Source organism: Equus asinus, chromosome 28, assembly GCF_041296235.1.
Source record: "Equus asinus isolate D_3611 breed Donkey chromosome 28, EquAss-T2T_v2, whole genome shotgun sequence".
In the NCBI taxonomy this organism is placed as follows: Eukaryota; Metazoa; Chordata; class Mammalia; order Perissodactyla; family Equidae; genus Equus; species Equus asinus.
In genome coordinates this window covers 27,767,938-27,784,970 of record NC_091817.1, presented here as the reverse complement: position 1 = coordinate 27,784,970, position 17,033 = coordinate 27,767,938, and positions in this window count along the sequence as shown.

The following is a 17,033-nucleotide window of genomic DNA, read 5'->3' as shown; positions in this document are numbered from 1 at the left end:
TCTTCCTCAGCAAAAATAAAAAGTCTATTTCCCAAAATAGAACCCAAGTATTTCTTTCTAGATATAACCACTATGTTTTATATTCCTACTCCAGGCACAGAAAACTTGATTTTTTGTCCCCCTTTACACAAGGTGGGTACACTTCATTTTTTAAATAAATGGAATATCTTTTATTGTATTATCATTTCCTAATTTGTTTCATCATGCTCCTAGTGATGAATATCTAGCTTATTTTCAACCTTCGGCTCTTACCAGCAATGTGGTGAAAACCTTCCTTTACTTACAAATATGTGTAAAAGTATATAACACAGGTATATACATATGTAGAATAAATTCAAAAGTGTTTTTTTCTAATAAAACATATATATGCATCTTAATTTTTGATAGATATTGCCAAATTGACCTCAAATGAGATCAAACAATTTTTTTTTTTGAGGAAGATTAGCCCTGAGCTAACATCTGCTGCCAATCTTCCTCTTTTTGGCTGAGGAAGACTGGCCCTGAGCTAACATCCATGCCCATCTTCCTCTATTTTATATATGGGACGCCTATCACAGCATGGTTTGCCAAGCGGTGCCATGGCCTCACCTGGGATCCGAACCTGCGAAACCCAGGCCGCCAAACCCCAGACCGCCAAAGTGGAACGTGCGCCCTAAACTGCTGCACCACCAGGCTGGCCCAAGCGATCACAAAAAATTATTGCTTTACCAGTAGAATATATTTTCCCACATCCTTATCAAGTCAATATATCTTGTCAACACTGACCAAAGTTTCAAAGTAGAATGCATAGACATGCACAAGAAAGAAGCAATACTTGTTTGAAACTACATGATACATGTGCGTATTGGTTCTGGTCCTGGAAGAATCAGAGCCTTTATTAAACTCTCTTCAATCATCTCTCTTTTTAAAGCACCAGCTTTCCTGCCAGGGCCCTGATTAATTTATACATGGATGTATAGCTTCCAGTAAGGTTTGTTTTCTTGTGCATATCTACAACATCTTACATTTAAAACTTGATGATGGTGGTGCCTGTCAGGAGTTGTAGTTTTGGGTGGAAGAGAGCATAAGCAAAGTGCAGCTCAGCTGGCAGGGAGCCTGCATTCACTCCTCCCACCATGCAATCTCCATCGCCAAACTCAACTGAGACTGGAGGGCGAGGAAGCCCAGTTGATACAGACTATAGACTCCAGCCTTCTAAGGCACAGAGCAGAGTTAGAAAGGGCTAGAAAGTGGCTCTGGAGGGTCAAATTAAAAAAAAAAAAAACAAAATAAAGCATATTGTACATTCACAAATTTGTAGCATATTCAAGTTCTCATTTTGATTCCACCAGGAATATGAATGACCTACTATGAGAAGAACACATAGACCCAAATGGAGAAGAAATTTCATGTTGGCACACGGTGGAAGGTAACATTGTTAAAAACAGGAGCATAGATTTCTTTGAACTTGAAATTCCCTGAGATAAACTTTTTAACCACTTCATTTTTAAAATGAGGAAATGTAGACCTAGAAAAGTGACTTGTAAAAATGCAGATCTAGAAGAGAAAGTGCCTGAGTTTAAGTACAGGATGCTCATCTACTCCAGGCCTCTGAGCTCTCTCATCACCTATTTATAACGTGCCTTATATAACTGACAGAGGAATTTACATTTGTACAGAGAAGCATCCATTTTGTGCTTAGTCCTTCAGAACACCACTTTTCTGGGTAATCCATAGCTATTTTGAGTAAATACAGTGGTAATATATAAAGGAATAAATGGAAATGTTTTAGACTACTCTCATGCTACTGTCCTTCTAACATTTCATTTCTTGGAGAGAATATTAGATTTCTACCAAAAAGTTTAATAAAGATGTTTTAACTTGAAAAAAAAGAGGTATATATATATATGCATATGTGTATGTACGTATATGAATATATATATATGTGTGTGTGTATATGTATGTTTTACTATTTTAAAACAATAAACAGAGCATATCATAAAGCAGAATAAAAATATATAAACTCTCCTTAAAAATAGGAACCAGAAGGAGCTGACCTGGTGGTGTAGTGGCTAAGTTCTCATGCTCTGCTTCAGTGGCTCTGGGTTTGCGAGTTCAGATCCCAGGCGCAGACCTACACACCACTCATTAAGCCATGCTGGGGTGGCATTCCATATGCAAAGTGGAGGAAGATTGGCACAGCTGTTAGCACAGGGACCATCTTTCTCAAGCAATAAGAGGAAGATTGGCAACAGATGTTAGCTCAGGGCCAATCTTCCTCACACACACACACACACACACACAAAAGGAACAAGCAAATAGCATCTGACATGCACTTATTTCATTGCACCAGTATTGCCAGCTAGGATATTAAAAACAAACTAAAGAATTCTTAGAGCTGGAAGAATACTTCCAAGTACCCCTGACCTCCCTCCCTTTTACATATAAGAACATTCAACAGGTTAGATTAAGAAAATCTGATCTATGATTTGAGAATTAAAATTGAACTTTACAAAGATTTTCCCAGGATCAGAAACTAAGGGAAAAGGGTTGAAATAGGCCAAAGCGTGTCTTCTGCACTGGGCCATGTGGTGAACAATGTGAGCACAGAGAAACCAGCTCAGCAGTGAGAGAGAAGTATGTTAGAACATAGAAGAGAGCCACGTATGAGAAAAATGAGGTGTGAGACAGAGGAAGAGGTGTAGAGAGTGTTTTCTGGTTCTGGTCCCTGGAAAGCCTGGTTGCACTTCTGTTCCTAAAGCTATAAATGTTACTGAAACTATATTCTCACATGTATAATTGAGCAAACTCACTGAGTTTCTAGTTTTAATATTAAGATAGATTTGACTGATACAGTAGTTCTGTGTGTTCCCATCTGACATTTTCCTTATATCTCAAATTTTGGTTACACCAAATTTAATATTCCACTTATAAAAATGTCTAGCTTTTAGAGAGCTCTACAGCATTCTGATAGAAACCCCAGAAAAATCCGTGCATTGTAGACACTTTCACACAATTAGAAGTGACTTCCATTAATAGAATATTGGATCTAGAGATTTCCTTCTATGAATTTAGGTCTATCCTAACTACAAGCATTTTCTAAAACCTGAAGAACTCATGTGTTTATTTGTTTTTTATTGTTTTTCCTGCTGTTGCATTATCATAAAAAAATTCCTAAAGTCTTAACAAGTCCTAAAAAAAATTCCTGAAGACAAGATCTTTGTCAAAGTATAATTATAGATCCAAGGGGCCCTCACATCCTCCAGCATCTTGAGATCATCGTAAATGTTTTTCCATCAAATGTTTTGATAAATACTCAAAAGCAAGATTGGAGAACCAAGTTATCAGAAGCTCTAAAATCATTTAAGCACAACCTCTTTGTGAACTCAGCCACTATTTGATGTAACCAGGGTCTAAGAAATATTGAAGTTTTGGAAAATCTCAACCCTCCATCACATGGAAAGAAAAGTCTTCAAATTCTAGGCCCTCTTACTTGTCTCCTGGATCTATGCCCACAGATAATATGGCAATTTGGAGAAGTCTGAAACACTCTTACAATCTCATTTTAAAGAAAAAATAGAAAATTAAAGAAACTAAAGTAAACTTTAAAAAGGGGGGAGGGAGAGAATCCTAGACTTGGTAAGACTCTAAGGACTCTTACAATACTTTCAAAAATCTGCCACTCTCCTCACAAATTTCACTAGTAATCAGAGGCTGAGAATGTGAAAGGTATTTTCTCCAGGATCACTCAACTAACTAGTGACTGAATAGACCTCAAGTCCCTAGTGTCTGGTTTGATGGTATAACTAATAAGTACATATATTCAGGCCAAGCCTGGATGTCTAGCACAGGTGCCATTTGACTTAAGGATTTAGAACAAGTAATCTGCAGGTGTTTGCCTAGAGCGACAGTTGCTCAATTAGAAGTCCATGGCTAAAATTTATCCTACTACAAGTTTCTGTCTTTGTTTCTGCTTTTGTTTTTGTTTTTTGCCCCATGCTATCTTTAAAGTATTTTTATTTGATCCAAATATTGAAAAATAGAGGGATTGACCATAAAGTTCTGGATTTCTAGTGTTTGTCTAAGGTGAGTAAATACTGTCAACAGTGGGCCATCATTGTTGGCTTTGAGGTGTAGCCACAGAAAATTCGTGATCTAATTCCCCTCTGCTCCCAGCCTGCTTCGTTCATTTCAGTTACATGCCTGCCACTGACATTTGACATTCCTTTAGGTTTCATATGAGAACTTTATGTCATGTTGGTGTTTTCTGGGGAAGAATCCATTTTGCCTTTCCATACAAAATGCTTCCATATCTAGTACATCACATTATGCTTTCCTGCCTAAGAATGTGGACTTTGGAGTTAGACTGCTTGAATTCAAATTCTCGCTTTACCACTCTCTAGTTGTGTGACCTTGGGCAAACTATTCAACAGCTCTCTGCCTCGGTTTTCTCGTCTACAAAATGGGGCTGGTAATACTCCTAAGCTCATTGGGTTACTGAGAACACTCATGGAGTTAATAAAGAATACATTTGCTAGAAAATGTCTCATGTTCTTTTACATGTAAGTATTAGCTATTTTTATATTGCCTGCTTAGATCTGCCTATTGTCTCATAAAATGCAAATGTGATTCATGAAGCAAAGTCACTATGGGAAACTCTGGATTCACAAATGTAGCCTTTGTTTGACGCAAAGAACATGCATTTTTTGGTAATGATCCTTCAACTGTGCCCTCTACCCTAATTATCAGGCTTTTTATGTCCAAGTGAACATATTAGGATTTTAAAATCTTTGTTTCTACACTTTATTCTGATATAATAACATTTTAAGGAGAAAAAAGTGATTTCTTATCAATAATGTTTAGAATATTCAAATAGCTAGAAATAAGTCAAATAAACTAGTGAACCTCTTCTTTCTTTCTCTTTTTCCCATGTAAGGCTACAAGGATGGAAAACATCTGACATCCATACAAATGTGACGTCATCCTGTGTGGCAGCCGAGCTAATCCATCATGGTGCTCTTTCCTGAAGAGTTTAGATTTGACTGCACAATCCTTACTAGAGTGGTTCAGAAAGCCACTACCTTGTTATTGGAGTTAACCCATCTATTGAAAACTATTATTTAGCTATTTTCCTTTCTGTTAACTGTACTATCATTCTGCCATACAGGCTCAAAATTTAAGAGCCAGGTTCAATTTCTTTCTCTCCCAGGATATAGCATCAGTTTCAATATCCTGTCAATTATACTCCTACAGTGTCTTTTGAAGGTGGCTCTCCCTCTCGATTTTTATTGCCATTGCCTTAGTTCGGCTTTCATTGCCTTGCACTTGGGAAGGAGTGCTGGCTTCCTAACAGTTTCCCTGCCTCAAGTCCTTTTTAGATTATTCTACTCAAACTGATTTTCCAAGAGCACAGGTTAAATCATGGCATTGCTTCTTTTGCGACCCCTTAGTGTCTATTCCATTTCTAACACAATTATAGCCCAATAGGCCTGGTATTCAAAACCCTCCATGATCTGCCCACAACTTCCTTCTACAACTTATCTCTAACTGTCTTTGAGTCTAGCCACAGTGGTTGTGCTCCATTTCCTCAAATAGGTTTTTAATTTTTTGGTCCTTGTTTGCTCATGACTTGTCTTTCTCCACATTTAAAATATATACTCATTTGTCTATCAACCCCTCTATAAAGTACTTCAAATACTTTTATTTAGTAAGAAATACATATTCCATGAATTTCTGTATTGTTCTGTATGTATTTCTTCATAAATACTCATACATTGCATTGCGTTATAGCTAGATGTGTGTGACTCACTTAAACTCTAAAAAGGAAGAAACTGTGTTTTTGCATGCATTTTGAACATCTATTTTTTTCGTACCTGCATTTCCAGTACGTGCAATACACATACTGCACATAAATAGAGGCAATAAAACAGGTAGAAGAGATGAAACTTAAATTAGGTGGGTTTTTTTGCAACCTGTGGCAATTTTGATCAAATATTAGGTGGAAGAGAATTTTAGGACTTTTGAGTGGAAGGAATTTTATGTATTGTCAGTAATTTTTAATTATTCAGGTTCTAGCACTTGTCAGAACAAATACGGAATTTAATTTGATATAATAACAAAGTTATTGTAGTCTTCATATGTTTTATTTAGTAATTAAATTTTTCTGTAATTTTCAAAAATAAAAATTTACTCAATATGATGCCAATAAGAAATGCCAATTTGCAAGCATTACTGCAACTAGCATTTCTACGATTGGCTCAGGACAGTGAGTGGCCTCTAGTCTTCCATTCAGATTTATGAGGGCAAATGCTTATCACTTTTAATCACTCATTTTACCTGCTGATCCTCAGTTTAACTTAAGCAGGGCAACCAACAAAATCATAGATCAAAGAGTCATAAAAGAAACATAAATCAATAGCGTGCAAATTCAGATATTGTCTTTCAATGACTCCTTTCATCCTTTAGTCTTACTATGAGTACAAATTATGCAAATGAGAGACTTTTTTCAGTTAGTACTTCAGAAATTCTATTTTCTCAATATTATGATTTTTTGCAAACAATATTACACACACATAAATATCATAAATGTACTGTAAGAACACTCTTTAGTACTTGTAAATATGTAATAAAATTATGTTTCTCTAAATCCAAAAGTAGTATAATCAAATAAAAAGTTAGCTAGACTCAGGAGTAGAAGACTATATTTTAGCTTGAGTACTTACTAGATGTGGGATGCCACTGAAGGACTAGAGTTCCAGAGAAATTATCAAAGCAGAGACCTACTTACTGAAACCAATATGAACAGAACAAGGAAGGAATCCATTTGCCCCGCTTGCGCTACAAGGTAGGATGTGAAGGTAGGACGTATCTGTGGGCACAGGAGGGAGATGCATCAGGGGGCCTTGAATGTCACTTCCTATATTGTCAGTACACACACATACACATCCATGGATGTAGTGATTTCCATAATACATACAACACATTTCACATGGTCAAACTTTCTGTTCTTACAATTTCACCACAGAGCAGCAGCCATCACAGCATTTTCCCATGATTCCCTTGTTCTCTTTCCTGGAATTTTTTTTGCTTTCAGGAAGGAAAACACGGTAATGTAAGATATTGATTTTGAATCCTTATTTCAGCAGATAGATCAGAAAATGTACACTGAATTAGAATTTCAACAAAATGGACACAGTGATCATATTCGAGTGGTACCAAAATGGCCAGGAAAAAAAAATCTGGAATGTTATCCACAATTTGAAAGATGCAGATCTGTGCCTATGCAACATAACATTAGTTGAACTTGCTCTAAACTTCCATACATTTTCATAAGATACCACTGTAATTGACTTTGGATTCTCAGCTATTATGCTTGACAGGTAGTTCATGGAAGAAGATATCAATTGGGAAGTGAACTTAATATAATTTCATCAAACAGAACTGGGCACTCAAATCATCAAAAAGTCAAGACAATTCTTAGCTAGATGAGGCGTTCCCCACTCTAGGGGATATTGCCTCATTCTAGTGAACTCAGACAGGCCATCATCAAATACTGCTTTCTGGGAGTTATAACCAACACAATACGCAAGACTTGGAAAAACAACATCAAACTGTTCACTTCAGCGGTGTCTTCAGGCTGACACAATTCTTCTCAGCTTGCCAAATTTTGTAGTCTGTTTCCTATTTATGCCTTATAGTTTTGCAATTCATCATAAATATAGAATATCCATTAAGTAGTCTTGCTACAAATCAGACACTACAGATGGCATTTGAACATTTCCACTACCTGTTCGTTAAAATGTTAATTCATTCTTGCCCAGGAGCAACTGGAACATCTAGTGCTGCTTCCAAGTGAAGTCACTGATGCAGTTCGCCTTCTGAATGGGAATGTCATGGGTGAGCCAGAAGGTAAACCAGTGGCATGTGTAATAGAAGGCAGGCACAGAGGAAAAAAGAAGCAGAGATTTTAGTAACATGCTTCCTTTAACAATGGCTGGAACATCACTAGATTCTTATTTCATTTGCAAAGGACTCTTTGCAACAAACTTTAAACAAAATTTTGAAACTTTCACTTATGAATATTGAATAAAGCAAGTACCATGAGTTACCAGTTTGCATCTTTCTCACAACATATGGCTTGTCACCACACCCAAAGTTAGACATTTGAGTTCAAACCCACTGGAAAAACTTTAGGGCATTAATGATTAGAATTCTGAGAGTGCTTATTTTCCTAGAGAGAAGAAAATAAAAAAGACATTAATATGAAAGGTATGAGACATTGTGGATAATCTTAAAGATGAGGATATTTTTACTAACAACTCACAAATCCACACTTTTATTTAAGAAAAAGTACAGAGGCATGATTGTTCATGCAACACATATTAGGAGTCTTTGGCCTGAGGCTTTAGAATTTCTATAAAAATTTATTAGGAAAAATAATTCTATAGCTCAGAGGTAGAAGACAGTCTTTCTGAAGCAAGAAAGGAGTTTCTTTACAGCTCTGACCCCACCCTTTTCATTATTGATGTCACAAAATTACGTCTTTATGCATTGTGTGCTCAACAACATAAACTAATAATCTTTTAAATGCATTAGTCTCTTAAATTAGGTAGGAAACAAGATTTGGAGTTACAAACCAAAGTTAGAGTACTAGCTTTTACACTAATAATTGTTGTTTTTTCTTTAAATGTATTGCTCTCTGAAATCGTGTAGGAAAAAAAGTGCAGTTCCAAATCATTGTTACAGTAATATTACCTTTTGTAATTATATATGTGTTAATCTTTATTGAGATCTTTATTTCTGCATACATCTTCAAGTTACTATCTAGTGTCCTTTCATTTCACCTTGCAGGACTACCTTGAGCATTTCTCACAGGGCTGGTAGAGTGGTCATGATCTCCCTCAACTTTTGTTTATCTGTGGATGTCTTTCTCCCTCACTTTTGAAGGACAGGTTTGCTGGATACGGGATTCTTGGTTGATAGGTTTTTCTTTTTTCTTTTAGAGTTTTAAATATGTTAGCTCACCATCTTCTGACTTTCAAAGTTTCTGATGAAAAAATCTGCTGATAGTCTTATTGAGAACCCTCGTATGTGACAATTCCCTTTTCTCTTGCTACTTTCAAATTTTCTCTTTGTCTTTGTCTTTTGAAAGTTTGATTATCATATTTCTTGTGGTGGATCTCTTTGAGTTCATCTTGGAGTTCTTTGAGCTTCTTGGATATTTTTATCCATGTCATTGATCAAATTTGGCAAGTTTTTGGCCATTATATCTTCAAATATTCTCTCTGCCCCTTTTTCTCTCTCTTTTCCTTCTGGGTCTCCCACAACGCATATGTTGGTCCTTTTGATGGTTTCCCGTACATCTCTTTGGCTTTCTTGTTTTTCTTCAGTCTTTTTTCTTTCTGTTCCTCAGACTCAGTAATTCCATTTGTCCTATCTTTAAGTTCTCTGATTCTTTCTTCTGCCTGATCAAATCTGTCTCTGAATCCTTGTAAAGACATTTTCATTTTAGTTATTGTACATTTCAGGTCCAGAATCTCTTTTTGGTTTCTCCTTCATGCTTTCTCTTTATTGATATTTCTGTTGTGTTCACATATTGTTTCTTGACTTTCTCCCCATCTTTCTTTAGTTCTTTGAGTATCTTTAAGACAGTTGTTTTAATGTCTTTGTCTAGTATATCTGCCCTTTGGTCTTTTTCAGGGACAGTTTCACTTGATTTATTTTTATTTTATTTGGATGAGCCATACTTTTCTGTTTCTTTGTATGCCTTATGATTTTTTTTATTGAACATTGAACATTTGAATCTAATAATGTGGTAACTCTGGAAATCAGATGCTATCTCTTCTCCAGAATTTGCTGGATTTTGTTATTGTTTATTGTTTTTGTTTTTCTTACTTTTGTAGTTCTCTCTGTGCTTAGGCTCTGGCTAAGGGGTAAAATTAAAGTCTTCTCAGGTGTTTTCTGAGGCTTTCCCTGGGCATGTATGGTCACTTTCTAATTTTCCCTGCATATGCAGTTTGTTTTTGAATGGCCTCATCTTTAATGTCCAGCTTTTGAAAGGGGAAAAAGCAAGAAGGGGTGGGGGGCACTGGCCCTTTAAATCCCCTGAAAGTCACTTTAGCTGGAGAGAGAGATGTTTGAAAAAATAGGAGAAGGGCAGCAACAATGGCTGCCTACCACTTTGCACCTCTGTGATCAGAAGCAGCAATCAGTGATCAGAGCAGAGATCCATGATATTTAGAGGATAGGATCCTTTTTGCCCACCCTGGCTCCCACAGGCTGTGTGCAAACTTCTCCAGGAACACATGCACAGCTGCCTACCACATGACTGAGGAGGGGTAACTGCTACTGTGCTAAATGCTGAGATAGACCAAAATTAGCTGCAATTTACTAGGCAAGGCTTTCCCTGGAAGTTGCAAGCCTTCAACAGACTACCAAAGTAGTTACATCAGACAGATTCTGACACTGTAATTGTTGTCTCGGTAGGGAGACAGATTCCTAGTGCTTCCTACTCCACCATCTTCCCAGAGTCCTCTCTAGTTTCCTCATCTTTTAAGTTGGCATATATCTGTATAATAAATGCTATAGATGTTATACCAAAGGACTAAAAAGAATTGAGACTGACCTTTTCTTTTTTTAAAATATTGAAGGCAGTCATAAAAAGTCAAATGTAAGGGAATAAAGTGGCAAAATTTCATTTAATGACAGTGTAACATATTTGGTTAGCAGTTTAACAACAACAGTCATATATTGTAAGTTATCAAGGCAAATGTCATCAGAGTTCAACAGTAAATAATGTCTCTTGCCAGGCTTCCTATTTATCATAGCTTAATTGTAGACATTGGACTCTTAAAAGGAGAAACAACAATAAAGAGTTGTATGGGCTAAATGTTCACTGAATAATATAAGATTCAAAACTGAGAAAGATTTTAGAAGGCCGAGTATTAGAAGAGTTTATTGAGGAAAGTGGTGCTTCACCCAGGTCTTAAAGGAAGTAACGAGGAGAGAGCATACTGCTAACAACATTTAAAGTGTACCACCAATGTATAAAGAATGCCATGATTAGTTTGTTTCTAGACTGCTTTCTTTCCTCCTAATAAACCAGACAGTGTACTCTATTTTTTCTTTTATACCCCTAAATGAATACCTTTTGTACCTCATTTCCTTCAGATCCTTAAATATGAATGACTAGCTAATCTTGAATTGCACGGTCTTAACAAAATAGAAGCTTGAAGCTGAATCATTATTTGGCTGCATTTTGCCTATGTCATCAAGACCAAATTATTCAGCTGAAAAAGTAATACAAATTGCAGCTATTCTATATGTCCATTTGAACATAAAATGAGATAACGCACTTAAGTTGCTTTGCCTAGTGTCTACTATGTATACTTATCATAAGTGAGCATTGGACAGTCTTGAATTTTGATCAATAGGAACATTCTTCTCTAACAGTGCTCCTGGGAGATAAAAATTAAAAACAGATACTCTTATCTAATTTTCAAGTATTTAAATTACTCTCTCCTTGAGCATGGCACTGTGGACTAGCCAGGCTGACAAGGACTCTGCCAAAAGGAGAGTGTGCTTCCCACAGCTCCAGACAACAATAAAGCCAAGGGATGTGAGGAGTCAAGTCAGATGGGAAACGTGTGAGCTGTAGAGGGGAACCCAAGGAAGAATTAGCCATGAAGAGCTCTGGGCAGATCCAAGGATGGTAAAGATAAAGAAATGAGAGTGGGAATCTGTTGACCAGGAATTCAGTAAAGCGGATAAAAACGGAACTTTTTAGAAGCTGGCACTCTTTTCATATTTCTTATAGTATAGAGGGGCTGACTGTGTTGAAAATGCCAGGGATAAAGGGAATTTTACTGAAAAATAAATATAAGGAAAGAATATATCATATAGTAAAATAAAGGTAGTAACTAGTTTGAAAATCATAATTCTCTGTGGCAGTCAAGTGCTATGTCAAAACCCTATCTCCCCAATGTCCAGAACTGAAAGAGTTTGGCATGCTCATGCCTCAACAGTCTTACCTGAAGCACCTTTCAGAATTTCTAGAACCTACTGGTAAGTATGTTACCTATTTCACAGCCTCTCCTCCTTCTGCATAGAAGCCTCTACTCTCCTCCTTCCTTCATTCCTCAGAGCCTTCTGGCAAAGAAAAAGGGAATTCCTGTTTCCAAGAGATTTATTTCTCTACCTGTCACCATCTTTTATTTCTATCCCTTTTTATTGCCCTGAATTGTTCTTATAGGTTATATCATTTCTTTCTTTCTTTTTGAGGGACTTCTCTTTCAAATTAGACCTCTGGCACGACTCTTTCTACAGAATATTCTCATGTTATAGACACATTATGCACATAGATATTCACAAAATGTTACTTCTTGCCTTTGCTTTCCCTCCTCCTTCTTATTTTTCTTAGGTATATCTGGAATGGATGGATGAAGAAAATCTCGGAGAGGCTACTAAGAAAAATCTCTGTGTAGCACTGCATAGTGGTCCATATGAAATTTCCCAAACTTTATGTGCCTGATACAATATTTATTCACCCATCATCACGTTCAATATTGTAAGGATTCTAAAAATATTATGAGATTATAACATATATTTATAGTTAGAAATATAATTATATAATGTATGTATAGATCGGTCAGTGAGTTCATAAGCCACCAGCTCTTTAACTTTCAGGTGAAACATTGGACTTTGATATCTAGAACATCCAGTACATCAAAATGATCCTGTTTTCTAGTACAAGGAGGTATTTAAAAGCAAAGAGTTAACCATGAGATTAAAAATACAGATTTTGGAATAACAATTGGGTCATAATCCAAGTTTTGTCACTTACTGATTCTGTGACCTGGAACAGACTAATTAACCTGCTTTAAGCTTTAGATTCTTCATCTGTAGAGTATGTCAGGAAAATAGTTTTGAGATGTTAGGGGAAAGGAAAGAAAATACTTGTTATTTCCTGCTTTTCTTATTCACAATCTGGGCAGAAGAATATTGTCTATTTATTGCTTTGGGGAGGAATGAGAGGAAGGCAGGCAGGAAGTTCTAGTCCACTGTCTTTAGTTTTCAAAAGCTTAACCTATTAAGGAGATTATGCTTTGTGGCTCTGAGACTAAACATGAAGACAGTGTACTATTTTATGTAGAAAAAAACCAAACGAGTGAAATTTAATAAGAATTGAGGAACTTATCTGCCCCGAAGACTAGGGACCCACTTTCCACCCTCATCCCTTAGGCTGGTGGTTGAGGCTGGGAGTGGGTAGTTAGGGAGAGAAAAGGAGCTGAGAGAGGAAATTTTTTTCTTTTAATATCCAGAGATGTTAAAGGATATGAATTTACCATGTGTGCCGGAACAACTAGGAAAATATCAGCAAAATTTGATCAGGAATTGGAGCTAAATCAAATTCCATAGGTGGTTCAGCCTTCACCAAACAATCACAGGAAGCTATCATTTATAACAGTGATGGGTGATCTCAGGAGCCAGGACCTTGCCTATGATACCCAGCACTAGACACCAGTCCTACCTTGGGATTCTTTAAGAGAAGGTTGCCTATGGGGACTCAGTCATCTAAAGACTGAATAAGGTCCAAATGCACTAATAAATCCCAAAATATATCCTTGGCAATTGAATGCAAGGGGGAGCATGGGAAGCTCTCCATCTTTAAGTGGGTTAGTACTATGGGAGTAGAGCTGTAATACCCCAGCTTAAGATCTCCACTGAGCTGGTGCGATGGTGTAACATCACTTCTCCATCACCATCAACATGCACATGAAATGAGAATGGGCATACCAACATAAGTAGGACCACTATTAGGATTATATTATATTGAGAGATAGAAAAAGTAGCTGTAGACATAAGCCACCCTGCATATCTTGTGGCTAGCATTATGCCTTGCATCAAATGACATTTTTTTCTTTAATAAATTGTCTTCACTATCATCATCATCACAATCATCATCACCACAGATACGAACACTGAGGCCTACAAAGGAGAAAAATCACTGTTCCAGCAGCACACAGCATATCAGAATGAATTTGAAGGAGTGCTGTGTGATGAGAATAAAGATTCCTGAATTGGGGTATCAGATACCTAAGTTCTGATGTGCTGCAGTTGATTGCCTGAGAAGTCACAAAGTCCAACTCGATGTTTGTGTAGCCTTCCACATTAAAAAATAAGACAAACGTCTCCAAATACAATCAGTTGTGCTTTATATTAATTTTACTTTTTTATTTTTGATTATTGAAACATTCAGCTGCCACACCTGATGAATGCCAACGTCTGCTACTTGGTATTTAATTTTCCTAAAAGGAAGAGGTCGTCTGTGTGCCAGAGGGTCAGAAATGAGAGTACTGAATGTGTGCATCAGAAGGCAAAGCTGACCTTTGTCTCTCTGGCCTTTGAGAACTTCTTTGACTGTATATCCAGCATATAATGACATATGGGTCAGCTTGGGCCTCCAGCACAGCAAAACTCTCATGAATTTAATCAGCTGGATGGTAGCAATTCTCCCAAAGAGACTGAGATAATAAATACCAACGTGTTCCTCACTGAATTTGAAATTATCCATATTTGGGACAATACAGCCACAGTGGGCATTGATTGTTCATGCTTATTCAGATATTTTTTTTTTCTTTACCATATTTTACCTGTTTTGAAGTCCTAGGTATGGCTTCCTGAGTAGGAAAAAAAAAGTTTTAATTCCCAGCCTCCTTTACAGCTAGAATGTGGACATACGAGTTGGGTTCTGCCAACCAGTCATGTGGCATGAAACATTAATTTGAAGTCAGTAATAGGCATAGTAAGAGTGATGGGAGAGGCAGCTTGGTTCTTTGGTCTGTGGTATTGATGGAAGCTTCCAGACTGCTGCAGAGGCACAAGATTATTTGTCAGTGATGACAGCAGCTCTGTAACAAGTTAAATCTGAGTGTGGTCTGGAAGTTGCTCCTGATAACTCAGCTTACAGCAAACACCTGCAGCCTTCCCAAAGATTCTTACACAATACTCAATAATTGTATTAGATCTCTCCTGGTTGCATATGTTAGGGTAGATTCTTCTACTTGCAAAGAAAAGTCCTGAAATATATAATATAGAGAAGTCATCAAGAGCTCTATCACCCAGGACTTTTGAGTTGAATTCCTTGCATTTGCAAGAGGATGAAGACTGAATATGAACTCCTGAATTTTACTTTCAACTTTATTACCCTCTCAAACCTGAAGTTATGAGGCCCCCACCTGGACAGATCCTACTTGTATTCTCACAGTTTAGCAACCTCAGCAGAAGAGAACTAACCTTCCAGTAGTTTCAACAATGGTCCAAAATTGTCTTCCTTTGGTCTCACCGTTTTCACCTGCCTACCTCTGAACCAATTCAGTGTGGCCAGGAGGGGGAAAGATTTGACTGGCCAGAACTGAGATACAAATTCACACAAATGTGGATTAAAGGAGGCGGAGTCATTGTTTCCCATGGAAAATTAGGGCTTTATTCCCAGAATAGGGGGAACTTGGTGCTGAGCAGATCCTAACAACTGATTGATTCTAGGTGGTAAAAAGATACTATCTGCTTACATCTTGATATAGTGAAAATACAACCAGGAGAGTACCTGATTTCCCTGAGCATATTCTCTAAAACGGTGCTTTTCCAACAATTATTAAGGTACTATGTTAGACAGATGATTTTCAATCTGTGATAGAAAGATATTCGATCAAGCACTTTGAAAGCAAGACCACGAGGCACATAGAGAAGTAGGTCAAGGGATGGCGCTTTTCACTGGACGCCTGCCCGACTACCAGCAATGCTAACTCCGTCCCTGAGCACCACTCCACTCTCCTCAGGTTTGAAAATTTGAACCAGGTGACTCTCCTTCTTCACTTTTCTTCTTCAAGTACCCTAAATCCATTCCTCTGCACCGTGAAAATGAGTACTTATGGAAACAATGCTAATGAGTAGGAAAAGGTCTATTTAAAAATAACTGTAATTAGTGTTAATTACCCTCCCCCTAGGCTCACAAAGTTAAAGAGAGTTTATTATTATTATTGCAATGATTATTATTTTATCACAACCGAAAAAGACTGAGAGATCAAATGTACTCAAGAGACTTCTATGTCTAGGAGTGAAAACTTAGATTTATTACACATATATATCTACACAAATACATTTATGCTTACGGATGCAGAACGATAGTCACACTCACACTTGTGTGACTGCACATATGCACCAACACGTACTTTTCAATCAGATTTCTTAATTATTTAGAAGGAGAGGAGCTGCTCCAGGTTCCGAGGCAGGTAATCCTCCTAATTTATGACACCATAACACTTACTCTAATTTACGCTTTACAAATATCCTCCCCTGAGCCGAAACAGTAATTCAGCGTGTGCTCAGCGTGTGCTTGCGGTGGAACTTAAGGTAACATTCTCTTTCTGCGGTTAGAAATTATGCCTAATATATGCAATGTTTCTCTTTTGTAATGCTAATTAAAACAAAGACTGAAGCAGACAACCGACTCTGGGTTATTTATGCTGAACTACCCGCACCGCCCTTCCTTTTCATCAGAACAAAACACGAAACTGGTTTTTGTTTGCACAGAGGGCTATATCATTGTTCCCTCCATTTTTATATGTAACTCTTTGAAAAAGGAGTATTTGAATGTGATGTTAATCGAATGTTAATTGTCAAGTTTAGTCAAGCACATTATAGATATTTATACATCATTGTAGTTTAGATACTCAATAAAATTTTAAATGGCAAACCCAAATGTCTGCCTATTTATTGCTTAAATGGAGAACTTGACTGTCCTTTTGCACGATGTAATAGAAACAGTCCTGGCTTTGGAGAACAAAGATGTGGCCATGGTATTGATACTTGTTTTGTTTTCTGGTTAAACCAGAGGTTTGGAACAGAATGTGATTATGTGTTGGAATGCCTCCTCTATCTTTAAACTGAGGAATTATTGGAATGAGCAAGTAATTTCCTTCTAGGTTGTTCCAGAGAGTTTGACTTTAAATGATGTCACAAAGGAAGTAGGATGGCACCCAGATTTCTGCCACTTA